We start from the raw sequence: 20135 nt of genomic DNA, 5'->3' as shown, positions 1-20135 counted from the left end.
TGAGTTTCATAAACCATAAATGTGTTTTGCTGAAATAAATTTATTGAGAATGTACATACATACAGCTCTCGTATAAAGAATGTCTCATTTTTCCTCACTTATCTGTAATGACAGAAAAAAATGTCAGATAGAAAGATCAAGTTGTCGATGTGTGTACACTTTACGAATCTGGATAAATTTTAAATATGTTATAAAAACACTCGAATCGTTTCTTCATATAGCTCGTTTCCGAAATATTCAGAAAACCGTCACTTAAATACCGTCGGTACATACGAATTTTATGTATAAATGTACGTCCGTAGCAAAGTGTACATTAGTATTAGTTGTTTTGTTAATTCTTACACTAATCTTGTCTGTAATATTGTAGTATATGTTATAAATAAACAATAATATAAACAACATAGCAAATAAACAGTAATATATTTACATTTCGCAATCAAATGGAGTCAACATATTACGTTATTGGTAATGGAAATTATTTCTTAGCAGCACATAAAATACGTCAAAAATCGGCAAGAATTAATGCAAAACTGCTGTATTTAATAATAAGTAGAAGTTAGAAGTCATCGTAATATTGTCGTGACAATCGTTGACAATCTTAGAAATTGAGCAATTTCACTGAGGGTATGAAATTCATATCATCTTTTCTTCAATTTATTCTTTATAAAAGAATAAATAATAACTTTGAAATGAGAGTTTCATTACATACGTCCTGAATAGCAACTGAGTATATCTTTTGAAAAAAAAAATAGTGATAAAACAGTAATAGAATTAAAAGAAATAGTGAGAAACAGCAAAATTTATACATTATATTAAATATTCATATATCTGTAATTCATTAAACATATATATGTCTGCAAAATATAGGAAACCGATATATTAGAAAGTTTTATTATAATATTCATGCTAAAATTAAATAGAATTAAAATTTAATAGATTTATAAAATTTGGAAGAAAAACAAAAAACAAATAAATAGCTTATAATAACATAGATTTAGCATAATAATAACATAGATTTTATTATCAATAATTTTTTATTTCATTAACAATACTATTTATAAAACACCTACTGCAATATCATTTTTATTTTATTTCAGCTATGTAATTCCTATATTATTTATATAGGCAAATTAAATAATTTAGAGCAAGAAATATTTATTCATAATCTGCAAAAAGGTATTAAATTGTTTCTATATTTTTTAACTCATATATGACATCGATTTTTGATTTTAAAATCTATTTTCATCAATTTTTTTCAATCTAATAAAAAGAAAATATGTTGCTGTTTAATATTTTTTTAAGGAAAATAAGAATAATGAAATAATTTTCTTTGTCCGAGAATACACTTTTCCTCATGGTACGAAGCGGATATTATTTATTGAAAACATGATCTGATATTTTCCATCGATGTCAGAATCAGGAATACAAATATACGTACATTTTAAAATACACTAAAGATAATATATACTTTTGCTACAAATATTATTCTTCTGGAACAATATATTTACATATTATTTATATATTTATATCTATTTATATTATTTATAATATATTTATATATTATATATTTTATATGTTATATCTAAAAATAATATATTTATAATTTAATTTAATTTTAATTTACATATATTTATAAATATCATACTTATATCTATTATTATATCTATTATCATATCATCAAGAATCATTATAATGTTAATGCATCATTCCATGATAATTTTGAGACAATTAACATTAATTGAATTCCATTTTTATCTTTTTTTTAGTGATAATTATAAAAAGGAATTTTAAAGATTAGTATAGTTCCGTATGTTCTAAAAAAACATTATATATGTATAAGTTTTTTTATTTTCATTATTTTATTTTCAACTTTTACACATTTTATTGTATTTCACTGTAATGGATTAAATGCTGAAAATTTGCTGAAAAATTATCGATTTGTGTAAAACACACATATATGTATGTATGTTAAATATATATAGTTTCAACCATGCGATGCTACCTTATCGCAATAGGTATATATAAACTGTTTTTATGTTTGCACAACATTTTTTATTCAGAATGGAATAAAACAATGGCAAAATTACATTAATTTTTAAGATAAGCATTGTAAAAAGAAAATCTTAATTTTCAGATTTATGGTGATTTTATGAGTCACAACAATTTTATTAAATGTTATAATATCGTTTAATGTTGTAAGATTTTCAAGAAAAATTTAGTTACCATCAACATTTTTTATGTTTTAAGGAAAATATTTTTAAAGATGATGAATTTAACGAAGTAAAGTAACGATAGATACTTTGCCTTTCAAAATAGGCTCAAGCCTCAATTATTGTATTATTATTAAAAAGTGTAACAATCTAAAAATCGACAATTTTCCGGCAAAAATTTAATAATATTTTAATTCTGTTTCAAACATATATAATATACACATTACAACATTGTGATACATTCAGAAAAAAAAGGAGACAAGAGAAAAATAATACATAGAATAAAACATTTTTGATAAAAATAAGTTAAAAAATTTATCAAGTACATACTATATTAATATGAATTTCTTTTAAAAATAATTTCTTTTGCTTAACAAATCTGACTAGTAACAGTAATCTTTGCTTGTGTTTATGAACAATTTAATAACTAATTGTAACAATGTTCCAATGATTTTAGAAAAACGAAATTCTTGCCCTTACTATCATTGACTCTTATTCGATATTCTTATCGAACCAATTTATTTCCTTGCATGATGTTATTTTCATATCAAAGGAATAACTCATATTAAAAATAACATTCGAAGTAGTAAGAAATTTAAATATACCAAGAATATTAGTGTTATTATTAAACATTTCTTTAATTTGAGTAAGAACCTTATAAACTTATTTTTTATTCACAGAATTCGAGGAATTAATATACAAAACGTGTTTTTAAAATAAGGTTCATTTGAAAATAAGGAAAAGATAATAGTAGAGATAAACGATGTAGATATTTTTTGTTTGAGCCAAAAAATATCTACATATTTATATCATTCCTTAACATACTTCTGTCTAGAAATTCGATATTGTGTCAGTAGGTTCTTTTTATTCCATTGTGAAAGAAGTGCATATCATACATTGACAAGTGCATTATTAGTGCATTAGCTATCGTTTTTAAATCACAGTAATATGAGCTAGTATTCAAAATGCAAAAACATACGTGCTTTGGGATCAGATCTTATCTTATCTCTTTTATTTTGACAACGTTGCAAAAATATTTAAGATAAAGTCATTTTTCTGTTGCATATCGGTCTTCATTTTCAACATACACTTTGCGTGCAATTTTTCGTATTACAAGAAAGACAATTACAAGTTAAAAATAGTTCGATAATTTTAAAATTGTGAATCAACAATTATTAATAATATTTGACATATCTGTTAATTTCAACAACACTAGCAAGAATCGAATAGCAACACGAACTTTGGAAACTGTATTTGAGAAATTAGAGAAAAGTATTATAGACCTGCGTATAACTTTTTGCTTCAAAAATAAATTTCTCGTACTTTCGGAAATACACGTAGCATAGAAAGATAGAGTTTATTAAATTTTCTTGTACGGCTTTTATTTCACTTTACCTGGAGTGAAATTATCAACACGGGCCAATTCTTAAAATATCACCCTTCACAATATATTTCCACCTTATAAAAATATTTCGTACAACAGTTGATGTTGAATATAGTAACGCAAATTGTAAAATTAATGGCACAAAAAGCAGGACAAGTATCAGGGACGAAAGTTCCAAATTATCGTAAAATTTTTAGTCGACGTAAAAGTTAAAATTATAGGAAAATTACGAAAGTATACTTGAGAAAAGTGCCTGATAATTAAACGATAACAACATGATAAATTGAATTGGAGAAGATTAAATTCCAGCGTAAACGATGATTAAACTTCCTCGTCTCTTGGAAAAAGCAGCCACATTTTTCGCATGTAAATAACCGGTATCTTTCGTTGGATGAGGACGAGGATGGAGAGAAAGATGAGGGTAGGATGGGGAGGAGGGGGGGGGGAGGGAGCGATGAGAGGGAAGAGGGAGGAAGAAGCATCCCCTATCAATTATAGGAACGTGCCGACAGCAGACGTAATGCGTCGTCGATCTCGCCGGTGACTCGTCACCGTCCAGGAAATAGAAATAGGGAAGGGCGAGCGAGTAGCTGGGTCCAAAATAAAACGCATAAGACTTCAATCAATAGGAGTTTATCGGACAGCGTTTGCTTCAGAGTCCTGTTGGCCAGGCAGAGCGAAACGATGGAATAGCAGGAAGATACAGTAAAGAGAAGTAGTATGCAACTACGCGCGTGTGCATCTGCATTGACTTGTTTACGCTACGCTGAACGAGTATGCAACCGAGTGGAGGACTATAGTCGGTATCAGAGAAACTACTGCTGAAACGAAAAGAAACATATCGTCGAAACGCGCTATGTGCTGTCTGCAAGCCATCGGTACCTTTTCATCGTCTCTCTTTTGCAGGATATTTTCAAGTCAGACGTTGGAAAAGACAGAATTCTAGACGTCGCGCCTTACACCTTCGAATTTATCTGCAACATGTTGTCCTGCCCTTTTGTAAAACTTGTTCACGTGGAAATTTCTTTGAATAATTGCTAACAAAGTTCCGAACGGTTGGTCAACTTGTCCCATACATATATTGTATTAAAAATCTAAAATATAAAAATTTTTGCTTTCAAATTGCTCATTATGCAACCTATGATATTACTATGAAACGCGGAATTCAATTTAATATCTACTAAAATTAAATATAACAAACAAAAAAAAGATCATAAAATAGGAACATAGATTTAGACATATTATTGATGGATCGATATCATGATTATTTTGTTTTATCACACGAGATCAAATATGAATAAATAGTATTCTACTTATCTGATTACAAGCAAATTTGTTTTGCGACAAAATATTTTTTTGTCATTTGTTAAAAATAAATAAATAATTTTTTATTACAAAATCAGTATTGTAATTTATCGCATCGTAGAAATACGATGACAATACCTACACGATGACAAATACATAAAAATAAACCTACACTTATTAGATTTGTAAAACGTTTGTAATAAAAATTATATCACATCAGTTAGCTTGAATTCATTATATTATCAAATTTGTTTTGCAATTTATAGTCATTTATATTAATATCAGTAATCTAATAATATATAAGTACATGGTTTGGTAGTAGTTGTGACTTTAGTAACTAAATTTTAGTAATATTAGCACAAAAAATACAGTACTTCGAGGCACAATCCACTTGCGTGAATTTATATATTATGCGAAATGTATGTTATGTAAACATATAATAAAACATGACCGTGTTTCTTTTCGCTTTAAACTCTCTAAATAACATAAAAGTGATTCAGTTATTAAAAGTCAAAGTGCGAAACTGTCAAACGATTTAGTGAAAATCGAATTTGAAACAAACCGCTGAAAAATTAATTATGAAACTTGAATATGTTAAAAAGATTTGCATAAGAAGAAAAAGAGCGAACAAAGGACTTTGGGTTTAGTGCTCACTCTACACTGCAAACAAAATAATGCAAAGGGTACTTCGTTTCAAAACCAATTACGTTTTACAAACAAAACGACGGAGCTTCGTGGATTTTCAAGTGGTGTTATAAAAATAGATAGCGAATATTCATTGTGATAAAGAGATTTTCATAGAAATATTAATTGTTAATTTTACATTAGCGAATACCTTGAATAATTTACTAAGTTCGCGTGTGTTATTTAATTTTTCAAATTGAAGTTTAAATTAAATTGCTTTCATAAATTATGTTTATAATTATGAATTTGTAATCAAAATGACACATGAATTAAAGTACTGAAATAATTAGTTATTTAACTATTGAAATAATAGGAAAGGAGGTATTAGCTTATACAATAGAAAATATAACGAAATTAATTTTATCAGTATCATTAATATTATCAGTATTAAGAAGATTGCAGACTATTATAAATGTTAAAGGAACACCTGTGAGATATTAAAATAATATGAAGTTCTCTTAGATAAGCATTAGTCACTGTAATTTATTACATCGCATCAAATTTAAAGTATTGAAACGTTATTATGTAATTTGATACTTAAAATCTTAAGTATCAAAAAATTTAAGACAATTAGTTTTCCCTCGCAAATCAATTAGTGCAACAAACGTGATTCGATATTAGACAAAAATTTAAATTTCTTCTTCTCATATGAGTAGATTTTTTTAAATTAAATACTTACGTTTGTTTAATTTCTTCTAAAAATATCTTATTATGTGTTGATATAAAAGTATAAATGATTCTATGACAATGTCTTTAATTTCTCTTGGCAAGTTAGATACATACAGTTTCATGGGTATATGAAGACTTTTATAACAGAATGTACAATTTGACACAGAATTTATTTTTATTCTTATTTTTATCATTCTTACAATTAGTTTTCTTTTCTGTAAATATAATTCTGTAATTTAATATCAATTTATAATTTACAATTTTTTTTTGCAGACACATTGTATGTATTTAACAGTAATTAAATCGATTTCTATAAGAGAATTAAAAAACTAAAAAACTACATGTAAAGTTTTCATTTAAAATTATTTCCTACATCGTTATATTTAAATAATTTACAATTATTTTATTTATATTCACAATTATATTATTTATATGTATCAATTTAATATCTACTTGTTAGTTTTATTTTTATTTAATTATGGATTCTGTTTCGGCATTCAATATTACCTCAATATTGGAACTTTATCTATAAGGAAAAGTATAAAGAGTAATTTCTCAAGAGTAACTTATTTGTAATCATGGCGTGTTTCAAAAAGAGACGGCACGCCGATGAAATGAACGCGAAGAATGTGAAATAAGGGGAAGAAAGGATGAATTTTCAAGGAGGCTTTTGAAATGTTTCAACGCAATGGTTTCGCGACGAAATGAAAAATACAGAAATTTCCCTGGAGGTGTCGTGCGACGTCGAATTCGTAAAATGCCGGTAGAGCTGTTTCGTCGATCGATCGGCTGCGTTCCAGGCAGCGGACAGAAATTGCAAATAAAACGAGACAACTTGAACGAGCCGCGAGTAACGGCATTTTGGCAAGCCATAGGACATGATGCTCTACTCGTCCGAAACCAAAGGAACTTTCGATTGATTTCCGAGTACTCGCGAATCCACTCCTAGAAATCGAACTGTGCAACTTTCGCGAGGAATGAATTTTCTCTGCCTTCATATGGAATGAATTTCGATCGTTCCGCACTTTTCAAAAGAGCTACGAAGTCGGTGAAATTGTTCCAAATAGTACAGAATCTAAATCTTGATCTTTTCCCGTTTACGACTTGAATTTCCGTTCATACTCCGACAAACGCGCGCGACGGTTCAAACGATATTTTTATTCGTTTCTAAATCATATGAATTTGGTCCAGTAAAGTAAAAAAATATATCGTATGACTGACTACTAATAATCATATATAAAAATTAAACAATAAAATAACAAAGAAACATTTAAGGGTCATTCATTCACATCGAATAGAAAAAAACCAATTTTAAAAATTTTTGAAAAATTCAACGATATTTGAGTAGTATCTTAATCTTAGTCTTAATCCAAACTTCATTCATATCAAGCTGAAATTCTAAAACAAGACAAAATAATATTTAACTAGAAAATTTACTTTTATTTTCAATATTTTAATATTTTCGCTAATATAATATGATTCATATTGTTATTATACGTATATATTGATATGGGTATAATAGGTACGTATGCATTACTGTATTATTCTTATAAATTTATATATTTTATATTATTTTAATATAGTTTTTATTCTTGTCGTAAATATTTTTATACCGTTCTTATGTATAAATATTTTATTTACAAAAACCGCATATTCATTTCAAGTCTATTTGGATCATCTACTACCTTCTTTATTCCATTTTTAACTTTTGTCAGATAAGATCACATTTCAACATTTTTTGAAATGAAACACACAATTATAGTTACAGTAACTAATTTATGAAATATGATATTCGTGTAAAACGACTACGATGCTTCAAATGATCAAACTATCCCTTTTATTTCTTATAAATAAGAATTATATTTCAAAATTGTATATGTATAACATAACATGTTATAACATAATTGTATAACATATTTCTACAATTTACAAAAAACTATGCACAAAAAATTCTTAAAAAGTTCTAATCCTGTAGAGTAAAATAAAGGAAGTGAAATATCACGATTGGTTAGTAGTAATACCGATTAAATGTCATTGTCTTTTTAATTCTAGAGTTATAAATAGATTGCAGATGTTTATGTAATTATAAGAAACTTTAAAGTATAAATTTGCATATAATACACGCGATATGAAAAAATATAGAAAATTATCTAAAGTATTACGCTATCTATAATATTTGACAGGTAAAACAATTTTCTATCAAGCTTCTATCTTTTTAATAATATTTTCAAAAATATGAATTTGCACAAAAATTCGGAGTCTAATTATAAGCTTACATTTAAAAACATTTATGTGAAAATATACGTAAAAAAATAGAAGAGAGCTCATTACAAATACGAAGAACTTTAAAATTAAGTGAAATAAGAAATTACATTCTCTCATATTTTAATATTCGGCTCAAAATAATAATCAATTTTTTGCATAAAATGATTAATTTTGCATAAAGTGATTCACTGTGTTTTATTGTGTTTCGTCAAAAACTTGTACATGATTTCATAAAAAAGTTACTTTTTTCAAATATTTTTTTATTTCGTTTCTTTTTAACACTAAAACTACTGATATTTAAAGTATAAAATTTGCAGCAGAGAAATTAAAATTCAAGGAACAGAACGAAATTTATAATAAGAAACAAAAGCTTTTTTTTTATTTATTTTACTCAAAATCATTCAGTCTCTCTAAACACTGTTATAAATATATAAAATTTCTATGGAAAATTATAAATTGGTGATTTTAACCACTATAACAGTTCTTGTGTTAAAATTATTCTTACATAATAAGAAAACACAAGATTTTCGCTCTTTCCTTAATCTCTCAGTGTGAATTTATTTCTCGTGTAGTTTATTCTTAATTCACTTAAAATCATTAATATTGTTAATTTATTTAAAGTTAACTTACTTAATTAAAGTAAAAATTTTATAATACAAATGAAGCAAATTGTAAAGATCATTTTCCTTTTTCCTCCACGCTAATATCTCTCCAACAGAAAATAGCTTCGGTAAACAGTTATTGCTCCATTATTTCATACAAAAGAGAAAACTGTGCTACCTAACTATGCTAATCAATATCAAATTTATTCGCATTACTAGAAACTGGGGAGTGTGCAGGAAGTATAAATGTTCTGAAGGTTTTAAATTACAACTGAATAGTGCGTACATTGAACAAAATTGAATAATACCGTAATGGACAAGAAATATAGTTGAAAAACAAAGAATAAAGAAATATAAAATAAAAAAAGGTATAACAAAGAGATAATAGAAGAATTATGTACATATTGTAGTATATACACAAATTTATAGAGATATAATATAAATAATGTTTAATTAATAAAAGTAATGATAATAGAACAATAAATAATTAAGCAAGACAAATAACATTCAAACAACACGAATTAACAACTCAATTAAACTCTTTTAACAACACAATTGACACTTTTAACAGCTATCTCTCAACGCTCTTTCTCGACTCGGTTTTTCAACTCTCTCGACTCTGCTCTTTTCAAAAAGAAAAGCGCTCCATGCCTACGTTGTGCTTTTCGCATCACATTCATATTTTATCGTATTTCTATGATCAACAAACAGGCCATCTGTTATATTTAAACATAACTAAAATTATAACTACAGATTAATTATAATAACCTACATATAGCTTTCTGAAAATTTTTGAAAAACGTTTATTATTACGAAAACCACTAATTTCGATACGGTCGAATTGAACACTTCACAAGATACTCGCTTACACGTGGAAGTTTCCGTAGAAGAGAGAGGAATGGAGACTGGGGAACATATCTCCATGATCCACAACTACGTGATACCTAGCCTCTGTTTGTAATCCCGATGTCAAAGGAACGAAACGTAGAACGTGGTTTTGGATAATGTTTGCACAAACAGCTGCAAGCTAACAGCTTATATTGGTCTATTTCTTTCTCTCTTTCTTCACTTCTTCCTGACCTTGTTCTCTGTTTCTCTTGTAAAATTTTATTACTTTCTTTCTATCGTACTTTGGTCTCCCTTCGTATTTATGTCTCTTTCTCGCTTTCTTCTTTTTCCCTTTTTCTACTATATGTGCACGTGACCCTCTGTTTCCTTTTAATAGTTTCTTCGATATTTCTTCCACTCTTATTTTCTTATTCTTGTTGATCGGAGCTCCCATCGGTCTTTTTCTGGTTTTCAGCTATCTAAATCTCTTCCTAGTGTTAGGCTTGGTGTACGCATGTGCGAGTAACGTTTTCAGAGTGGTTCCAGGTACGATTAAGCCGACCAGAAAATTACTAGGCTAAAACCTTCGTACGCCAATCTATACGCGTGTCGTTTTTTGTAACGAACTGTCCCATTTAAAGGTGAAATTGTCGAGCCATTTTTCAGCTTTGCTATCATGAAACTCATTTTTATATATTGAAACACTGCAACATTTTGTATATCTAAATAATTCACTCAGAACTAACATAGTTTATAGATAATTCACATAACTAATATAGTTTATAAATAATCAACTGTTTTGAAACAAATCACAAATTTTATAAATTTTCATTTATATGAAACAGATTTAAAAGTTGGAAATTAATTTCATGTTCATTTTTTTTATATATGATAATATTATTGTAGTTTTAAATACTTGTTAATTTTGTGTAGTTACATAATCACAATTTATGCAATATTATTCTTTTTATCAAATTGCTATTTAAAACTTTTATACAAACAAATTTCTTGTATAAAATTTTAAATGACTTTCTTAAAATTAAACAAAACTGATAAATAAATTTATCTTTTATCTGCATATCGATAACAAATTTGAAAAAAATTATCTGTTACTATTTATTTCAAAATATTACCATTCCTGTTAATATAAAATTCGCAGTAATAAAGAATTGAATTTACTTACTTTTTTGAAGTTTGTTTTGTTTCTGTTTCAATTCAGTGAATAAATAATTAATTCTTCGGATTAGTTCGTCACGCATATTAATACTTATTTGATAAATATTTTATTTAATACTTTATTTAAAATTTTGTTTAATATTTTCATAAATACAATTGCGGATTAGACAATCTTGACACTCTACTTAGAATTGTAGAAATACTATGATACCTTTTAATATTCTAATATTCTAATTTTAATTTAAATTAGTTTCATTGGAAAGCGTAAAATCTTTACTTTTACAATCTTAAATTCATTTTTTTTCAAAGATAATTTTAAGTCATGTAATGACTAAAAAAGTGAGGATTTTTTTCCAAAATTATAAAAATTCAAACATTTTTAAAAACATTAAAGAAAAAGTGTTCATGATTAGATTCATCATCTTCTTGAAAATTAAAATTCCTATTTATAATGACTCCTTAAAACTTGCTGTAGAATATTTCTTTAAACTTTGAATGTTAGGGTCAGATAATAAAGTATTTAAAATTGTTGTTGTTTAATTTTGATACTTACAATTAAAGTTGAATAAAATGAAAAAAGATAATATAACAAGTTCCAGAAAGGCCTAAAAAGGGGAGACTTCAGTCTTCAAAATAATGATGAATCTAAAAGGAATTTTTAATATTTCAGAGATGTCATATAATATAAAATCGTCTTAAAAAAGAAGCGAACTTAGAATTGTCAAAAAAAAGAATTTAATTTTTAAGTTAACAAGTTAAAATGAAAAAAATAGATTGCTATATTTATATTATAACAGTTTAAAATACCAACAATTTTTTATCGTTATTACACTTTTCACTATATATATATAGTTAATTATTTTATTATCTATTACAGAAGATGTTCAAAAATATGTATAGGTGAAATTTTTCTTGAAGTTTCTCTGAGACGATTATATTTTGCCAATTAAAAAATAATTTAAAGGATGGAACTTCAAACTATTTCTTTATTTATTTCTTATATTTTAATCAATCGCCTAAAATTGACCATCGCTTGTTATGTCTTTCATTATTTCTCTTTCTCAATTTGTATAATTCTTTCATTCATTATATCATACAAAATCTCATAAAAACACAGCTTATCTTAGATAAATAGCCGTGAATCAATTTCGCAATTGTTTATTTAAGAATTACCACAATTACTTATAATATTTTTCGAAAGTTTCTGTTTCATAACACGTCCCGAAATACCTACTTAAAGACGATATAAAGGAATTATTATTCTTTTGTCGAGATCAGATTACACTAATTTTATTAGAATATACTTTAATATGCAATTCTCATTTTCCTCATCGACTGTACAAGCTCCAGAACTACGATATTGTGATTTAATGCTATGAACTGGAATCGCAGATACGATTGGAGTTCGCTATATTAAATACGCAAGTTAGGCATACTTTCCATCTCATTTTTCTTTAAATATTCTTTAAATATTCTGTCGAATATTTCCTAAAGCGATTTTCAACAATTCAAGCTTTCTAATTTTTTCACAAATCATTTCTCGTGTAATTCTATTTTGCATTCCTATTTTGCATTAAATATTCATGTAATTTATTAAATTTTACCTAAAATAAGTAATATCTTGTAGCATTTTATTCTTGCAACATATAAGATAAATTTAATATTTTAAATTTAATTATTCAAAGATCTAAATAAATCAGATCAACTATATTTGTTTCCGATTAAATTTTATACTGATTATTTTAATTGTTTATTATGAATATATTTTCTATTATGTTAATAGATAGAATTATATTATGTTAATCATAACAATTTTATTTATTATTAACATTTATAAACATTATTAATGTATACATAAATATAATGTGTATATAATCATAAAACATAATTTTCGAGTTATCACTATAAAAATGTTGCTCCATCAATTATGAAACTCCTACTCATTGATCTTTGCAATTTAGCCAATGAAAAAGAATTGTGTAGCTTCTTTTGATTTATATGGCACTGTGTTGCATTATACAAATACTATGAATTTTGCCTTAACAATCATTTTGAACAAATGCGATACAAAACGTATTAATTTGAAGTAAATTCACTGTTTCTTTAATTGTTCTTTTCTGTAATTGTTGTTTTTTTAATTAATAAAATAATGTCAAATAAGTGTAATAACCTTAACGATGGAAATATTTTTAATAATAGAAAAATATTCTATAGAATGCATATACAGGGTGTCCCACCTCAAATACCTCCCTTGTTTCTAGAGATATGAAAAAATTTTATTCAGTACAGAGACAGCCATAACATAACAATGATAATTCTTTTGTAACTAGAAGAATGTCAGAAATTTTTGAAAGTCACCTTCATTTTTTTTTTTTAGTGGAAAGATATGTTTTCTTCATCCATTAATCAGAGGCGGCGAACTTTTTCCATGCCGAGGGCCATACGAGCTGCTCACCAGTCTACCAGTTCTTCCATCATAAAAATTAGTTTCCACTCTGTTTATTTTGTCGCCAGGCTATAGAAACTACTTTCACTATCTTATTTTAACTTTGACAGCTACAGTAAAGAAAACAATTTATATGTACAAAGTATATATATCTAATGTGAATATTGTAGTTACGACACTCAATACAGTAGAGAAATCGACGTAGGAGCGCTAATCAGAAAAGTGGGGACAAGGGCCACATGCGGCCCGTGGGCCGCCAGTTAGCCACCTCTGCATCGTTGCAACTAAACATTCTCTATAAAAAAAAAAATTAACTTACGTATGTCGAAAAATTATTATAGTTTTAGGAAGTTATTGAGAAATGTATGTACTCTATTTAAAAAAAATGATTTTAATTCTTTTTAAATATCTGGTTAACACACAGAATTGAGAAACTATTTTAATTAATTTAACTTTATATGTACTGTGTTGATATATATATATATATATATATATATATATATATATATATATATATATACTACATAAATTATTATTTATCAAGATATTTAAAAAAATTATCTTTATTGAATAAGATGCTTAAACGCTCCTCCAATATAGACGTTTCAGACATTTGGTTTCCATACTATATAAGCAAGTAACATTTTCTGTGTTATTTTCGTTTCTTATTATTAATCTTAGAATTTCTTTCTTAGGTTTCATGAATGTACTATATCTACGTGAATTGTTATTCAATGTTTGCCGTAATGTTTATTGATAGTATGGATGTCTTTCTTGTTACGTAGCATCTTTTTCAATAAAAACGTTTATAGTATTCCAATAACTTTTTTTACCATTATCATCAATGCTTTCCTACGTAAAATGACAAGAGGAATCTATCTTTGCAAAAAAAATATACATTTCTAAAATAGTATATTTCTACGAAAATAATGTTCTTTAAACCATTCATTTTTCTTTGACATATTTCTGTAACAGTATTAGTAACCTGAAACAATTGTAGATCATCCTGTATATCATATTTTCATTCAAAGATACAATAGTGACTTTTTTATCTGAATCCCCATTATTTTCAATATCCCAATATAATACTCAAACATTATTCAGTAACGAATGCTTTCTTCCGTTTCAAATATGTATCTATATAGCTATATACAATCAGTAGTATTTATATGCAATATATGTTGTCTATCATTTGGATTTCAATAATATGAAAGCAATAGCGCCAGACATAACAATAGTAGCTCAGCGGAAACATGTAGTTCTAACTGTTGAAATCAAATACGATATAACAAAAAAATTCCAAAATAATATAAATGCAACAAAGTTACACTTATTATTATTATAAGTTACACTTATATTATTATAAGTGTAACTTTATTGCACTTATATTATTTTGGAAATACTTCTACAAGTTAGTAGAAAAATTTTCAATTGATATTAAAAAACAGAAATATGATATTGAAAATTATGTAAACTAGATACGTTGAAAAAATTATGTAAATTAACGATCAAAACGATCTATAAGTATTAATAAAAATCGATCAATTAATCATGTATTTAATAACAATCAGTCAATTAATCATAATCTTTATTCAAATAAATAAAATTTCATATGAAAAAAGTTGTTGTTTTGTTAATTCCAAAAATTCCAATATTCGAATACATTTCGGATTCAATTCAATTCTATTATACTTTTCTCTTCTTATTAGTTTGGATAAGGGAATCTCTACCATACTTGTAATTCATCAAGTTTTTATTGTTTTTTATTATACATTTATCATTCTACACAACCATACATTATCCAACATACTATTCAATATTTTGGAGCAATCATCAATTTCATATTCAAAATAAACAGATACATAAATGCCATGTCATTTTTATTATAAATATAATTTAAACAGTAGCAGTTTTTAAATAAATATCAGTATTTTTATTAATATAATTTTATCTGTCAAAAAATATGGTTTAATTGCTCCAAAATTGTTAGCTTGCACTGAACTTTTAGACAGTAGATACATATTGTTTGGACTACTTTCTAGTGCATTGCGGAGCAATCAGTTATTTATACATAGTTTCATAGAACTTTTTAGACCAAGGTTTGTCAAAACCTTCAACATGAAGAAATTTATTGTATTTTTAATATTCTTGACTACGAATCGCTCGCTTTTTCATGCTGCTAAGAAGTCCACATTCTGTTGCGACTATTGTATCGCGATCACTTATTGTTGTTATTCCTGATCACTGACCCGTGTACCTGTTATGCTTACAAAGTAAAGTATCTGTTTAGTTATTTGCACTTGTACTTCGCTACCAGTACGAAAGATTTGAAAATAGTAAATTTTTTTGTAATGCAAAAATCAAGATTCCAATTTATCCATAATTTATGTTTGAATATATAATTTTCATAAACAAATATTCAAGAAAATGTATCAACATTTACATGAAAAAACCATTAAAAAATTATAAAACATACGGTTTTTTAAATATTGTTTAAACAAATATTGCTTTTTCGCAAAATGGTATATACTATTAAATTCATCGTTAAAAAACTCCAATTTCATCAACAAAAACTGTATCTACAATTTCCAAGATATTTGACAAAATATATTCCAGATCCCCAACTTTGAGGGTAGTTTTTATCTCTTTAACATCGACAATTGTCGACAAAAAAATACGTGTAAAATATTTTTTTGAAAACTACATTTATACCAAATTTCATCAAAATCGATGATTGATACTTCGTTATGTTCCTTCGTTAGTATTTTATTGTCTAGAAAGGTTGGCATCAATCGTTCTATCGATGTCTTAATTTCATCACTTTTTAGATGAACTACGTCAGGGCAATCAAACGGCCCGTTGATTGGCTCATTATAGATTATTACAGAATAATCACAAATTATAGTCCACTATTTAGCATCTTCGAACTCATCGGAATCGTTTCGTCATTCACTATATTTCATCAACGCGATCAAATATTTAGCGTGTCAAATCGGATCCATAATATGTACTTAGTCCACCGAGCCATAACACATATATCGTGTTGTATTTTGTATATTGCAAAAATAAATTAAAAATGTGTTAACTTATACTTTCACAGTAATTAGAACTATGCAAAAAATTAAACAGTGCAAATGAAATAGTAATGTAAATATGCATGTAAACGAAATAGCAGCAGTACCGAGGAAGAAGCGTAAAGACGCAGCAGTTAAATTATAATGTTCGTGGAAACAAGAAAATTCCTGAATATGCTTGTTTTCATAAATGTGGGTAGAGTACGCGATATCCTTTATACACATAGATGGAAATTAAGATCATGACTAAAAATTTACTCTACAGTTATATCTGAGAAACAATTTGACGAAATTAACTCCGAGAATAGATTTGAGTGATAAATAAATTTAATATTAATGAAATATGAGCTTTTTCTAAAGTATAATATCATTATCGTTCTAATTATTACAATAATTTTTATTTTTAACAATTTGCAGTTGATTATATAAAAATTTAAAGAACATTATTTACTTCCTTTCTGAATATTTTCTAAATTTGTTTGTAATATTTCCAGCGATTCATTAACGTGACAAATATTGTATATACAGTACCAGTCAAAAGACAGAGTAAACTTTTATTGTATTATATTATTAGTTTAATATTATTTAATATGTTAATTTCTGCATATTTTTTTGCTAAATTACACAACGAAAGATGTTTCCATTTCCTATAGATAATATGCATATTAAAATGGTGTCTATTAAAATACTCTAATAATAATAAATCATTATTGATATTAAGTGTATACTGATAAGAAAATTTACAATCAATCAAAGAAACATAATATTTAGAATAAAAAATCAACTGTTTTAAATTTTAATTAATTAATTAAATATATTATGATATTATATTTATTACATTATACTATTATATTTATAACAAGTTATACTATTATATTTTATTAAATATAATAGTTAAAGTGGAACCAATTATAAAATACTGACAATGACTTCTACCATCTTATGTAAATTTATATACATATATAAATATATAGTAAAGCAAATAAAATTTATTCTGACTGTAAATGTAATAATAATAATAAAAACTTTGTTTATGGATATATTATAATAATTGTATATTAGATAATATAATAACTGTATGTTAGACTGCAATTTTTGTCTTCATTTATTTATAAAAATATAATTATAAAATTATATTATTATATAATTATAATATTTATAAAAACATTGTTATTTTCTTAGAAGTTGTGTAACTTTCATTAATAAATGAATTAACATTAAAAATTCTCGTTTTTCTTTAAATATTTGAAATTTAACAAATGTAATATTTATGTGTATTTTCATGACTGATTATGTATATTTCATAGATAAAATATGCAGCTAACTTTCGGTTAGTAATGTAGATATTCATTTCCAATGTAATTAAAACAAGAAATCATCGCAAAATTGAGATGCTCACTGCAATTCACTGAGGAGAGAAAAATTATCTGAATCGTTGATCAACAACGTGAGGAAATGCAAGGTAGGATTTGGTCTGTGTTATCAGGCGTCGGACGAATTAGATCCTCGTCGGACCGAGATTGAATTACCTTCGCGTGTTTACTTAACATTGTGTGTTCTATGCCTATAACCAATATGCCGACATTGAACTTTCAATTAGTGTCACTTAACTCTGCAAACACAGCCGCTCCCGTTCCGGTGAGTCGTGTCGCCGGTCGCTTTCTTCAGTTTTCTCGCGTTACGTCGCTCGCGAATAGTCTCCTTCTCTCTCTGTTTAGTTTTCGTTATCGAACGCTCAAACAACCCTGAAACAGGAAACTGTGCTGTTACTTCTTCCGCAAATACATCCCAGTTGTCCTCTTTGAATTCTTTGACAAAACAGGATACGTCGTTTGCGTGTTCCGCAACTGGCAATTAATCTATTTCAATTCATTGTAAATTTTAGCAAAAACAAGTAAAAAATTATTCGATTCATAAAATACGTATTTTTTGTGATAAAATACATATTTCTTGCAAACAGTTTTATTTGGCAAGACATATGAAAATTTTTATATGTTACAAATATAAATATTGATAAATATTGAGAAATGATACTAGAGCTACAGTTTTAGATATATATTGAAAAAAAATGTGTACATATATTAGCGAAATAAACATCTGTATTTTTAATTATAATGTATGATTATACAATTATTCTCCATGTAATTATTTTTCGTGTATTTACACGGATACAAATAACCATGTACTTAGTATACAAATTCGAGGTATTCATGTATTATTTTATTTTTTAGCAAACAATATGATAAAATCTATTTTTGTTATGTACATGTAATTAAAAAATTTTATGCTTTGTAAACAAGTTAAGATACAAATTTTAATTAATCAATCAACTGGATACTTTAATTGCACATTTAACCATATGAGTATCTATATAAGTTTAGATATGTTTTTAAAATACGAACACATTAATTACAGTTACTTACCGGTGTACTTGCATATCTAATAACACTTATAATGTGATCCAGATATGCCTGATAGTACTTTATGAATTACATTTCTGTAAAATTTAGATGTAGTTAAGATAATTTTTATAAAGTTAGATATAGAAACAAAAAAAGGAAGAATATACATTATTTTTAATAAATCAAATATGATTGATAAATAATACAAATATGCCATCTTAAAAATATCTAAATATATATTTTTTTCATATATAATGAAAAACAATAAAAAATAATTAAATTAAAAATAATAAGAATTAATAAATTAAGAATACTGAGAATTAATATAATATATAGTAAGATATTTTACAAAGTCAAGATAATTGTATTTATCTATTTCTTTTTTCCAATGCATTTAACTTAAATATAACAGGTACATATTCACTTTTTTACGAGCAATTTAAGTTTGGATATTTTATACCTATAATACATTTTTATCAGTTAGCTCGAAGAACTAATTACGAAATATCTTGAAGCTGGTTATCAGAATTCAAGGCGGAAGATAAATGAATGTCGGTATAAACTGTTACAAGCAAATCCGTAATTCCGAATGTGCAAGTCACGACTATGTAGTAGCTGTGATCGTAAATAAAAGAGAGAGAGAGAGAGAGAGAGAGAGAGAGAACGATGAGGGTTTCTGGCTGCTTTTTAACGTTTATTTTTTGCATATTTGGCGGAAAATTCTATCAACGCATTACATGTGATGATTAACGCCTGTTAGTTTTTTTTTTATTTTATACAACGGGAAATATTTTTCTTTTAATTACATACAGTATGTCTGGTTTATTTATATACACGCTATTATTTTCTTAAGTATTAAAAATATAAAAAAATGTTTCAAACAAAAGTCGCATGGTTTTCAGAGGAATATATAATACTGTAATCGTATTATTGTTATTTTACTTTTTTTTCGACATTGTAAAGGTCACTTTCAGTTTTTTAAATAAAATGTATCTTTTGACTCATTAATCGATGTAGCTTTACAAAAAAATATTAACCTATGTATATATTGCAAAAAATTATTTAAATGTTATTTTAATTTTATAAAATT

The sequence above is a fragment of the Frieseomelitta varia genome, unplaced genomic scaffold (assembly GCF_011392965.1).
Source record: "Frieseomelitta varia isolate USP_RPSP 00005682 unplaced genomic scaffold, Fvar_1.2 scaffold_187, whole genome shotgun sequence".
NCBI lineage: Eukaryota > Metazoa > Arthropoda > Insecta > Hymenoptera > Apidae > Frieseomelitta > Frieseomelitta varia.
Note: the sequence above shows the minus strand (reverse complement) of the source record.